Genomic DNA, 13,897 nt, shown 5'->3' on the forward strand with positions numbered 1-13,897 from the left:
AAAATTAAATTTTGTGGACTGAGAAGGACGAAGCAGTCAATCACTGCCATTTAGAAGATAAAAATAAATAAAAAAGACATCTGGAAAGTCACTAAAAGGGCTCTTCGCAACGTGATACGATGGAGCTTGGAAACTAGGATCAATTTGTTTTCAATAAGGAGGGAGTCACTCTCATTTCTCAATGTTCAACGATTATAATTCTCTGCCCTTCCTTGTCATTTAATCTAACGATCGCAAATTGATTGCTAAATCACTTGGGTCCTAATAAGTGTGTGGAGTTTCCCTCCCACTGGATATAGGCCGACGTCAAGCTGTCCCTTCACTGTTAGTCGGCTTCTATTTAAATATCATGTTGCGTTTACAGTAATCTGGACCTAATTAAAATGTATAGTCTGACAGAGTGCAGTATCGGCACATTCTGTGCGTCTTTCATGCCAGTGAGTGAATAGTTAATGAACGTTACGCTGCCTTGAGCTTTGGAGAGATGGAGAGAGAAGAGAAGCAGTATATGGAAGTAGGAAGGCAACAAGGCACACAAGTACACAGTATACATAGACATTTCTGTTCATATTGATTGGTTATTGCTTACTATGATCTGTGGTAAAAGTGTTGCCTGAAGGAACGGTTGAAAGGAGTTAATCAATTAATAAATGTGTTTTTCCTTTATTCCGGCTCTGAGAAATAAGCATTTGCAGTCTGAATATTTGCTTGGAAATCTCTAAAGCTCACTTGAATTTGTTGTACATTATTAGACATGACGTTATTGGAAGAGTGTCTGAAAGCAGTTACCTTAGAAGGTGCTTTCATACAAACACGGCGCCTGTCAAGTCAATGACTAACTGGGTAGCAAGACAGCTGTCTTTGGTTTTCAAACACACGCAGAGAGAAAAAGCGAGATTCCCTTAAGTTTGCCTCAGCCACCTCGAGACAATGGAGAACATCTGGATAAAATGTTAATAACTTAATGTGAAACAGGGACTGCATTCAATTCCTGATAGGAAAGCAGGGTAAAATGAATTAATCAGGAGTTTGAGTGGGATAAAGAGATACTGAATTCATTCAAAAACTCAGTTCATCCATGTATCTGACATCGCCGCTTCTTTTATGAATGCTAAAAACAGATTGAATGTTGACATTTTATTAGCGAGAAACCACTTAAATTTTGACTTCAAGTTTATCTTACCTGCTGTATGATACTTCTATGATAATTCTGCATTTCAAGGTAATTGTGACTTTTTATATCAAAATTCGAATCCGCTCTTGCTAGTTTATATCACACAGTTCCAATTTTTTTATTTCTTGATTTATTTTTCTGAATTGACCTTTCGCAAAGAGTTTGATCAACAGGTGATCTGGCCAATCAGAACGCGGATATTATGTGCCGCCGTTGCTATCCGCCATCTTGCCGACAGCCACGCCCGGTCTCCATAGAAATCCATGTTAAAACGGGGTCAAAAGTATAGACTGAATTGAAACTTTTTCAATATAATTAAATATAAATATGTGCGGAGGGTTAAGCTGTGGTTTTGTTGGCTGCCACAGTAACGGCAATAAGCTAAGGACGCTTTGTGTACCAGAAAACCATGGACATGGATTTCAGTGCTGAATTTTAAATACTACGTGTGAAATAATAAAATGATATGTTAAAAAGTGTGTTTTTATCATTCTGTGGACAAAATGCTGTGAACTTAGACCCGAACAGGAGCTGTAAATCCATAATGATGTGCGCTCATCTGTTTTCAAAGCAGCTAAGCCTGCGTCACAATGCCATCTTCCTACTCATCAAACTATGATGGGTCCTTTAATGCAAAAGGATGGTCATCGGGACACTGTAAAGTGATGAAAAAAAAACAAACAAAAAAAACATTTTATTATATGGCTAGTTAAAAATAACTAGGGTGGAGTTAGGGGTGGACCTCATTAGTATGTTAAAGGAATAGTTCATCCAAAAATCTAAATTATGTCATTAATAACTCACCCTCATGTCGTTCCAAACCCAAGAGACCTCCGTTTAGCTTCATGAACACAGTTTAAGATATTTTAGATTTAGTCCGAGAGCTCTCAGTCCCTCCATTGAATCTGTGTGTCCATCCATTGAATAACTAATGACATAATTTAGATTTTTGGGTGAACTATCCATTTAGTGTCAATAATTAGTTAGGTGCCATATGAATTACACACAAATTCATAAGAAAATGCCACCAAGCTAAGTAGTTGCAGTACAGATTTGATTTGGCTCCACCCAAGCAAGAAAGGAAATCAAGTTTAAAAGACAAAAGACATAAGAAAAGACAAGGCTGAACAAATGCATAAAAAAATAAAGTAGGCTATTTATTTATTTATTTTCGGTTAACTTATACCCTTAGGGACACACAACTAGACTAGACTGGCGATTAGTGTTTTGGCATTATTTCACTGACGATAAATGGTACAAAACTAAACATATCAGCACGAAAATCAAACTCTCATCCTTAAACAGAGAAGGGGAAGTTAAAATGCAAGTGTCATTCCACCCCAGCCTGTAATCTCTTTACTCAGGACACTGTGGGAGGACCGAGAGAGAGAGAGAGAGAGAGAGAGAGAGAGGGAGAGAGAGAGAGAGAGAGAGAGAGAGAGAGAGAGAGAGAGAGAGAGTCGGAGGTGTGCAGTGAACAGATCATTACCATCGCCGCTTTCCTCTGTAAACATCTCTCGGAGATAATTCGGCGAACTCTTGCGTTTTGCTTTCACGAAGTATGATGGTATATGATATGCGGTGACGTGGATGTATTTTGGGCTTTTTCGTCGAGTTTACCTACTGCTGGAAAAAGTGGATTTTGCAAATGTGAATTTAATGTAAATTAAAGGTTTAAACGGGGGCTCAGCCGTGGAACAAGGAACAGAGGGAGTCGCTTCGGCAAAAAAGTAGTGAGCGCGTTCACCGAGCTCTCCAAACGCTAGTGAGTATGCTGTCCGGAGGAGCCGCGGGCGGAGAGCAGCTCGGAACCGATTCGGTAGAACAGTATGTAACGGGAATGGCGTTGGATCTGTGCGTCCCGACTATTCCACTGAGCGCATGAAGAACAAGAAGAGGGGGACAAGTGCTAAATGTTTAATAATACACGGAGAAAATCATGTTTGATAAGGTAGGCTGATTTTGATGGCGACAGCTGCATTTATTCTGCTGGATGAGGTCAATTTACCCGTCTAACAACAGTAACAGAATTGATATCCGTATTTTAAGTTAAAAGTGTTCGTTTGTATACGAAGTTCGCAGGCATTTCGTCAGAAACTATTCTGCTGTAACTGTGGGCTTTTACTTTTCCGCAAACTGCTGCGTACGTAGGTTAGACTAAGTCAGCATTGCAATATCTCAGATAACATATTTGGGCTAAATAGTGGATAACCAAAGCGGTTTATCTGGTCAAACATCAAGCGTCATACCATCGTTTGTCTTTTACTTACGCTCGGCTCTCAGTACCAGTGATTATTCATTCACATCAACAGCTTCGCTGCTCTCTCAAGTTCACCTTATCCGCCTCGAAATGTCTCCCTCGATTCAAACTTCCAGTGTTGTTTTGTCTTTTACTCATTTTGTTTTGTCTGCGAGCATGCGTTCTGGTTAAGACTCACTGTAAATAAATAAATAAATAAATAGTTACATTTAGCCATGGTTGTCAGACATACGTTTCAGGGATGGCGTTTGATGCCTGCACATTTAGCAATTCTCAACCGTGTATTTTCTCAGCTGATACATAGTTAGTGTCTGTAAGCACCATAAAAATAAAAGGTGGTAGAATGGAAGTCCACGATGAAATCAACGTTCAGCAAAACTGGAAGTTGCATGAAGAATAGCCAATAAACAGAGTATAGACAGAGTACAGTGTGACCAACACACACACACACACACACAAACAACAACAAGCTATGACATAAATAATGCAAATACATTAAACAAACAGCATGACATTATCAATATTAAATAACCTTTTGCACCCGAGTTATTAGAATAGTAAGGACATATGCATTATTTCAACAATAAATATTTAAATTAAGTATAATAAAATATTTTAATGTCTATTATAGCCTGTTGTTGGTTTGTTTTTTGTAACCAGTAACTTAACTATTTTGTAACTTTAACACAATATTTTAGCAATAGTTTACTGTAAAAGTACATGAATTGTCTTGAATCTGTATTTTTTACTTCCAAATTTATATTTTACAGTAAAACTACATTTATTGTGTGTTAAAATAAATGTATTGTGTATAACGCACATGTAACAAATTAACAGGTTTTTACCATAACACTTTTACAGTTATGAACCTATTTTACACTGTAGTATACACTCTTAAAACTTAAGGTTCTTCATTGGCATTGATGGTCCAATGTAGAACACCTATAAAAACTTCTAATTGGTTATTTACTGGAAGAAAAATAAGAAGAAAAAAGATAAATTAGATTAATAAATGCAGTAAGAAAAATAAGAAGAAAAAATAACTGTTCACTGGAGGGTTCTTTGGGGAACCAAAAAAAAAAAGACATTAGAACATTTGTTTTAAACATGCATAGTTTGCTGTAAACATCTTTATACTCATGATTATGCATTTTAATGTGATTTCAAATAGGATTGTGTCAGATATAAATGCCTTTATATATTAGGCCTACATTTTTCTTAATTTAAATCACATTTGTGATAGCTTGCCTCTTAGTAAAGACAAGCTTTCTCTTGCCAGACATTGATTGTTTTAACTCTATTAACAAGGCAGATGGTATAAGCCACAAAAGCAAAAATCCAATGCAGAGGTGTTTGCTGAAGGTTCTAAATGCCAAGAAGTATGTTATTTTCACAGTGATAATGAAAGCAAAAAATAAAATATAAAAAACAAAACAAATAAAAAATACAAAAAGGGCTAACATTTTTTTTTTTTTTTTTTTTTTTGTACATAAATACTGTTTTTGGAATTGTCAACTACAACATATTGCATTTCACAAAATGTAAATGTCATACAAAAGCCTGTTTTTGTCCCCTAGAAAAAAAAAAAAAAAAACTTGCCTCCAGCAATGATTAAAGGGCAGCAGCTGCCTTGCTCGATTATATAGAAGTTTATCTAGGTGAAAAATAGTGCACGATTAACTTATTTTTATTTTAATCTTAACTTTTTAACAAAATACAAGCAATACAAGTCTGAACAGTAGATTAAGTATTCTGAGTTCTGATCAGAGTTCTGATTATGATTCTGAGACCTCGAACTAGCACAAAACCTTTTTGTTGAGGAGAGAAAAAATATTGTATTGATCATTTATTTCAGATAGAGGGGCTAAATTATACCCAAATCCCATTTAATTTGACATGCAGCATTCGTCACTCTGACCTGTGTAAGACACCCCCACTCCCTCATCTCATTTGATTGTTTTCCCCCCTGAAAGGGGACGTTAATTTTCTATGATGCATAGTGAAGACTCTATAAGCTACATAGTAAACAGAAAATATTTTCTTTGGTTTTTAATGATTTTAAATGATTAGCCTAAATTTGTGGGTGTGTAAAATAACATAAAAACACATAAATGTAAAAAGTTTATTGGCCTACTGCATTTTTGTTGTAAATCCACACTTTTTGTATTCTAATTTGTCCTTGTTTTGAAACAGGTCTCTGGACCCAAATGTCACATCTTCTGGAAAGTGCTCGGGCTGAGGCCCATCAGCACTTGACAGCAGGCTGGGAGGTGGACGGTGTGGCTCCGTGCTTCAGTACTCTCTCAGTCACACCCTGCTTGGGCCCTGCAGTGAATGAGAGCAGTTCTGCTATGATCTGATTCCTCAGCATGGATGGCTTGAGTGAGAGAACCCATGCACTCTAATGAAACCACCTCTCCAGTCAAGGACTAGATATTATCAAGGGATTACTCCTCGAATTCCTGGTTTATCTGTGAATTGTACATTAGATTAATATTTTAGAGGACTTAATTTTGCTGGATTTGTTACATTTCCTTTTTACTCCCTCCAACCACTGATATTGTCTTGCCATTTCTATTCCCTCAATTTATTTTTCACTATGGAGTTTCAAGCCGGATTTTGGAATAATGATTGGACTTCATTTCTTCGCTTTTGGTTGACAGTGTTGTTGAGCTTGCATGTTCAGTTCAGCCCCGTCTCCTCCTGTCCCAAGGAGTGCCGCTGCGATAGAACATTCGTTTACTGTAATGAGAGGAGCCTGACGTCTGTGCCTCTGGGGGTGCAAGAGGGATACAAGACCCTCTTCCTCCACAACAATCAGATCAACAATGCCGGCTTTCCATTGGAGCTACACAATGTTGCTTCTGTAGAAACTGTTCACCTATATGGAAATCAGCTGGATGAATTTCCCCTCAACCTTCCCAGGAATGTTCGAGTACTGCACCTCCAGGAAAACAACATCCAGACTATCTCCAGGGCAGCGCTTGCCCAGCTACCCATGCTGGAGGAACTCCATCTGGATGACAACTCCATCTCAACCGTAGGGGTAGAGGAGGGTGCTTTCAGGGAGGCCATTGGCCTCAAGCTTCTTTTCCTCACCAAAAACCATCTGAGCAGCATTCCTATCGGATTACCTGCAGATCTCAAGGAGCTGCGTTTGGATGAGAATCGCATTGCTGACATTGACGAGGATGCCTTTCAGAATGTCACCACCCTGCAACGACTTTTGCTGGATGGGAACTTGCTTGAGGATGAGGGCATTGCTCCTGGAACCTTCCAGGACCTGGTCAATCTGAAAGAAACTGTCCCTGGCTCGAAATTCCCTCACCACTCCACCACCGTTGCTCCCTGGCGCATCCCTGACCAAGCTCAATCTGCAGGAAAACCAGATGGACACCATTGAAGTGACAGCCTTCGTCGGCCTTGATAAACTGGAGAAGTTAGATATCTCTGGCAACCAGCTTCAGTTTCTTCCACCGGGTGTCTTTGACGGTTTGAGAAACCTGAGGCACCTGAATGCGAGAAACAACCTCTGGAGGTGTGATTGCAACATTAAGTGGGTCATTGCATGGCTCAGGTCTCTGCCTTCTGCGATAAATGTCCGTGGGTTCACGTGCCAGAGTCCAGAAAGGGTGCGTGGCATGGTAATTCGAGAACTCACCTTAGATGCCATCGACTGCCCAGCGGGCACCGTGCTTCATCCCTGGCCAACGCATTCATATCCATCTACACTGCCACCCCGCAGAACCACCACCATCACCACCACGACCATCTCAAGAACCACCCGCTTCACCACCATTTCACCCACTACTTTTTACCCCGCCTCGGCCAACCCCACACCTCCATTTCCACATTTCCCTCCTGGTCCCCTGCCTCCGTATGAAGACCCCTTAAAAATCTCCTTTCATGTAGTGAACTCTACCGGCATTGATGTGAGCTGGGAATCTTACTTCACTGTGACGGCTTACAAGGTGACTTGGGTCAAGATGGGGCAGAGTTTGATGAGTGACATTACTCGAGAAAGAACGGTCCCGGGATACCAACGAAGACTCAGCCTGTCAAATTTAGAACCTAGGTCTATCTACCGCATCTGTGTGTACGTTCTGGATACTCTCAACTCGTACAGACCGGGTGAGGATACTATCTGTTCTGAGGCTAAGACCAAATCCACATCCACGTACTCTGAATCTGAGCAGGCTGCCCAGCAAGACAACACCTCCACACTCCTATTGGCTGGAGTGATAGGTGGAGCAGTGTTGGTGGTCTTAGTGACACTTCTAAGTTTGTTTTGCTGGCACATGCACAAGAAAAGCAGGTCTTCATCGTCCAAATGGAAATACAATCGCGGCAGGAGAAAAGATGACTATTGCGAGGCCGGCACCAAAAAGGATAACTCCATCCTGGAAATGACTGAAACGAACTTTCAGATAGTGTCACTGAACAATGAGCAGCTTTTAAAAGGGGACTTCAGAATTCAGCCCATCTACACACCTAATGGAGGGATTGGGCTCAGAGACTGTCATCTCAGTAACAATAGCATAGCGTACTGCAAGAGCAGTAATGTTCCCAGTGTGGACTTCTGCCACACATGATGCTTTTCGTTGGATGCTACAACCATTTCTTCAAAGAAAATGTAGTTCAATATACTGTACAATACATGTATACATATATACATATATATATTTCCAGGTGCAGTCAACATGGTAATTTATACTGTGGACAAGTATGTGGAATTCTGCTATATTTTCTATTCTTAGTAAATATGAAATGGTTTTGTAATATGTGAGGCTCAAAGTGGTTTCGCTCAAGGACGCTGTGGATGTTTTGTATAATTGAAGCACGTTGGCTACCTGCTGCAAGTGCAGTCCACAGGTTTTGCCTTTCTACCACTTTAAGATCTTGAAAATATTGCTAACCACACAACCAAAATATGCCCTTTGTTCTGAAATACAGCTACCCCTTCACACAACAGTAGTTAAGATAACACAGTGGCCAGGAAACCAAAACACCGCTGATTAAGCTGCAGTAGAAAAAAAAAGGAGCTGAGTTTTTTCTTTTTTGGAATTGAAGTGCACTTTCTTAATGCAGCAAGAGAGCATGAGCAGTCATTCAGGAAATGAGCTTTTGTGGATATCACATTTGAAGGGAAAAGGGACCACTCTTCAACACCCTGCAGTTCTCACAAGTAGAAGCCTACGTCGGTGAATGGAGATGGTTAGAAGGGTTCCTGTGCAAGCATTTTTCAGGCATATTTGTGTATCATTTTGCCCACCAGGGGGCAGCTTGTCTCAGTACATACATAGGATAACAGCTCAAATACACCACAGACACTCTAGCATGTTAAAATTCTGATTTTTCTTTTTTTTTTTTCTAAAAAAAGCGTTTGTTCAGGATCCTTATTTTCAAGTAATTAGCAGTCCAAACATTAAATGAGCTAATATAATAGCTAAACCCCTGTGGAAAACTTCTAATATCCCGAGGGAGCTCTGTAATCTCCTTCATGTTTCTTTAATTATAATTTATAAAACATAAGAAAACGATGAAAAATGTTGACTTTGAATCTGCATTTGCCTTTTATGTACTTAAATTGCCCTTTCTGAACATGTTCTGTAATTTACAAATGAGGTCAGGGTATTACACAGAGCTCCACCTCTCTATCTATTTCTGTGCTTTTACACAAGTGATCAGGAACATTCTACAGCGGCATCCACATCATTGTCTAGCTTTTCCTTTTACTAACCAAAACCCCTTTTTTAATCATGCATCACATCAGGTGGGATGATGAATAGACATTTAAACAAAAGACCTCTTTTCACAGAGACGAACTGGCACATGCCAAATTCTGTCTTTGAAAGAGTTTCAGATCGCTGCATGAGTGCAATTAGGACTATTTTTTTTTTAATGGCACACAAGTTTTCCAGGACAGAGAGCCGAGTTTGGAATTCAGGCTTGCTGTGGAGAAGTATTTATCATGCGCTCGTACTCATAGACTTTACTTGCTTTGACAAGATTTTATTTTGCGGGCTGAGTTCAAACCCCCACTGCATAATCCCTGGTCCAAGAAAGGGAAAAATGCAGAGGTTATTTTCGCTTGGCAGGAGGATTTAGGACTGGGACGGGGGATTGTAGTTGGGGTGGTGGTCCTAATTGTCGGAGTTAACCCTTCAGTGCTTTCCAACTTGGCATTAAGGTTTAGACTAGATGGCTGGATACTTGTTTACATCCAGATAGTTTTTGGAATCAAACGGATCTTTTATTTCTGTGACTGACACAGTTGGTGCTTGCACAGGTTAACTACCAACAACCCACAAGGTTTGTCTCTGTGGCACAAACAAAATGCTCTCTAAAAGGAAAGAAGGGCTACTGCACTTCTGTGGTCATGGAAATATTTCTCCTTAGCATCCCTACAGGCTTCTCCGACCACCCCGTCCCTACTCTTCCCTGAAATCTGGAACATCCTCAGGCTCCATTTCTCATCGGAAGGCTTTTAACTGATGTGTACACCATTAAGAATTCATTTCAAATCCTGTGGCCACCCGTAACTCTTTTTAACAGACTTCCTCCACACAAGTCCGGTGCGGTTGTCAGTCTCAGGTTCCCCCGAGAGGAGGCGGTTGCAGTGGCGCAGACCCAAATGTATCGCTGCATAGTTAACCCGTTAGTGAGATAAATCTGTCCCGAGCCTCTCACAGACATATTTTCAGAGAGAGGAAAGTAATGGCAGAGAAACTTATTTGTGCCACTATCCAGTACATCACTCCCTCTGTCAAAGTCCTCAGAGCTAGCTTTTGCTGGGTCGCTACCATAACCATAATTGTTTCATACTGAACAGTTTTATCTATTGCCTTACCGTAACCCAGCAGTATGTCTTAATGTGGTTCATGTGAAGGATTTGACATCATTTACAGAGATTCTGTGGATTACATGTTTTGAAGGCAGGATTGAATGGAAAGCATATATTTTGAAGGGCAATTGCAAACAGAATCTTGACAGACATCAATAGATGACACTGCTAACAAGCCAAGGTCTATCCTCCAGACAAGAATGGCGTGTTATGATTCAGAGTGACTCATTGCTCCGTTCGTGTGGCGTACATTGTTCTTTATTTTCTATGGATGAGCTGAAAATCACAGTAGTGGCCCTGTAGTCAGATGGATGTATTACACAAAAGGGACCGTGAGCAATGTCTTGCATCCATAATCCTACCCAACAGTCAATCCGTCTCTTGAAAAAGCACATTGATTTGGTTTGGAATACATTTTCTAAATGACTGTGAGGTCAGTCTGAACAAAGCACTACCACAAATGTGGCTGAATTAATCTTTGATCTTTGTGTGTCCCTTTCAGTCTTTTTTTTAAAGAATATTGTTCATTATGATTTGAAAGGTTTTCTCACATGTGCAATTTGGTATACCGGTATATATATTCGCTATTAAAACTTATTTAATACAGACACATCAGCTGAGATAGTGGTTTTACATTAGGGCAAAACTAAATCTAACTGATGTTTGAATGAATCGGTTACTGTGTGATTCTAATGACAACCTGAAAACCGTGACAGGTTTAACAACAACCACAATGTTTCATGTGTTTTAGCATTTGGGTCTTTTTTCTTCACGTTTAATATGGGGAGTGATTCTGCTTTTCTCATATGGTGATTTGTTTGGTCTGTAAGCTGGGTTTTGCAAGTAGACTCCATTGGGAACCAAAGTAATTTTTGATTGCTATGTACATTTAATTTCTTTCGTTTGTTTCCACTACTAAACTGTTGTTGTTGTCCCATGTATGTGCCTTGAAATGAACTTACAATGTAAAGTCCTTGAAACCTTTAAATGTTTTTGCACAAGCTGTAAATATAGAAACCAAGCTTTTTCTTTTTTTTTTTTTTTTTTTTTTTGAAAATAAAGGAGCCATCAGAATTGACAGATAAACTTGTCCACTACAGGCAAATATTCACTTTCTTATTTTTTTCAAAATGTGTGTGGTCCATTTTTCACATTGTACCAGTAGATGTCCAAAAATGTTGGCTAGTTTGATGTTTTTAATTTTTTTTTGGATTTATGATTTTACTTGCTTTGGACAGTTTATTATATATTATTTGTATCAAATGATACAGTATATATAATTTGTGGATTTTAGGTTATTTTATTGAATTTAATCACTAACATTAAATATGTTCAATAGATTACATTGAAAAAGTGATTTTGGTTCCACCATAAAATAATAATAAACATAATTAAATCTATATTCTTATCATTTTCGGGAGCCATATACAAGCTGTATGCAAGAATGAAACCATCATTTACTTAATAAAAAAAAAAAAAAATCCCCATTGGCTGTATAATAGTAAAAATAATAACTCTATTATAATAGTATAATGTAACATTATCTCTAATAGAAAAATGTAAGAAATATATTAAATCATATGATGTGATGTCATATGATGTGATTTCAAGTTTTCCTTTACTTTTGGAGTGTTACAATCTCTTGGTGCATAAAGAAGATCTTTAATGTTGCAAAGACTAAAGTCTCAAACCCAAAGAGATATTCTTTATTAAAGTTAAACCTCTTCCATGTCCTCGTTAAACACCTTGTTTAAACACGCCCCCATGCATACGTCACAATGTGGGAAGATATTCATAACGCCACCCAAATGTTCATGCAAAGAAAGAATGTGTAACCTTTTATTTTCGCTGTTGCCGCCAGTTTCATGTGAAAGATACGCTGTTTCGTTATGAAAAAACAAACAAAAAAAAAAAAAACACTGACTAGTAATCAGTGGTTAAGTTGTATTTACAGCAATGTTTCCAGAACAGTTTAACCCAAATATTCAGATGTGTGTAGTACATTTTATGGAGGACTGTTTCCTGATCCTGGGAGAGTAGACTAAAATATCAGCAGTTCTGACTCACAGTCTGTAAGTATTTTTACATATGTAAAGGATTTGCCAGTGATGATTCAAATGTTAGTTTTGATCAGTGTAGAGCAGTTTTTCTCAATTCCAGTCCTCGCACCCTCCAGCTCTTCACATGTTGTACCTTTCTCTTATGGCTTCAGACAATTGTCCTTTTCGAATGTACAGTAAGTGCCTTGCGAAGTGGACATCTCAGGATATTCGTCCATGATTCCAGTTTGAAGCGAATGCATATGTTCCATTCAAAGTGCATTGAAGTGTGCGAGACAAATTTAAATTGTATTTATTTACAGAGGTATATGATGTCACAATCCATGTCCATGTGTGAAGACGTTGCAGAGTGCAAATCCATCAATGAATGTTCAGAAGTAAGGTATACTTCAACAGATTTCCCCTGCTCAGAGAGTAGGGAGCAATGAACACTGTTTAGGGCCGTGTCAACGGGAACACAGTTAATGCACGGAGCTCACGTCCAACGAGCTGATCATCTGAATCAGGTGTGTTAACAAAGAGAGACATGCAAAATATGCAGAGCTGTGGGGCACGAGGACTGGAATTGAAAACTGCTGGTGTGAGTAGCACTTGTTGTTTGTCATTTCTCAGATCGCAAATGCAGACATGATTTTATGTTCACACGGCGCGATGCAACGCAACACGTAAAAACACAGTATAAGTCATTATAATACATACCCAGACAGCAGCATAGTGTTGCCCAAGATCCGGCCCACGTGAAATCCATGCGGTCCAGATGTGGGCCGGATCTGGGCCGACACTTATTGCTGTCTGGGATAATTATGTCCCCACTTAATGCAACAAATGCCTCGTTTGTAAAGGGTTTTATTGTTTTGTCTTGTCGTGCTGGTGTTCTTACTGGAACACGCATCACAGTAACGCAAGGCATAACATTTCCATCAAACGCTTGTGGCATTCAGCCAATCACAACAAACTGAATAGCTGGCCAATTAGAACAAACCTCGCTTTAAGACCGATGAGCTTTTTAAAAAAAAAAAATGTTTCAGAGAGGCAGGGCATTGAGGAGAAACAATAATGTACAGTGTATGGAAAATATTGTGTTTTTTGAAACTTAAACCACATAAACATTTAATTACACCCAATACACACATACAAAAAAAATAAAAATAATAATAAAATAAATAAATATAAATATACATATACATATATATACATATTCATATATATATATATACATTTGTTGCTTTTTTAAATTCATGGAAAACTGTAAAACTGCACAAGTGAACATTTTGACATTGTCAGTATGTTTATATTGTATGTTTCGGTGTATGTTAAAAAGGAAAAAAATATATATATATATATATGTGTAAATATCTACAGACACTAATGAAACAAAGATGAGCAACTGACAATTTGAAAGCTGCTGTGATTTAGACAGTTTGGATGGTAAAATCCTATCAGTAGTTGCATCTTTAAAACTTCATGCTTTCTAAAACTGTACAACCACCAGATGGACATCTTTTGTCAAGTTACAAAGAGTCCAATTAATAAAAGTTACCCACATTATGTTCCATTGC

General features: G+C 38.7%; 1 pseudogene; it reads left to right on the forward strand.

Moving 5' to 3' along the window:
- Positions 1-2,614: 2,614 nt before the first annotated feature.
- On the forward strand, positions 2,615-11,678 carry LOC113121171 (leucine-rich repeat transmembrane protein FLRT2-like; annotated as a pseudogene).
- Positions 11,679-13,897: the final 2,219 nt, after the last annotated feature.

This window comes from Carassius auratus, chromosome 20, assembly GCF_003368295.1.
Source record: "Carassius auratus strain Wakin chromosome 20, ASM336829v1, whole genome shotgun sequence".
In the NCBI taxonomy this organism is placed as follows: domain Eukaryota; kingdom Metazoa; phylum Chordata; class Actinopteri; order Cypriniformes; family Cyprinidae; genus Carassius; species Carassius auratus.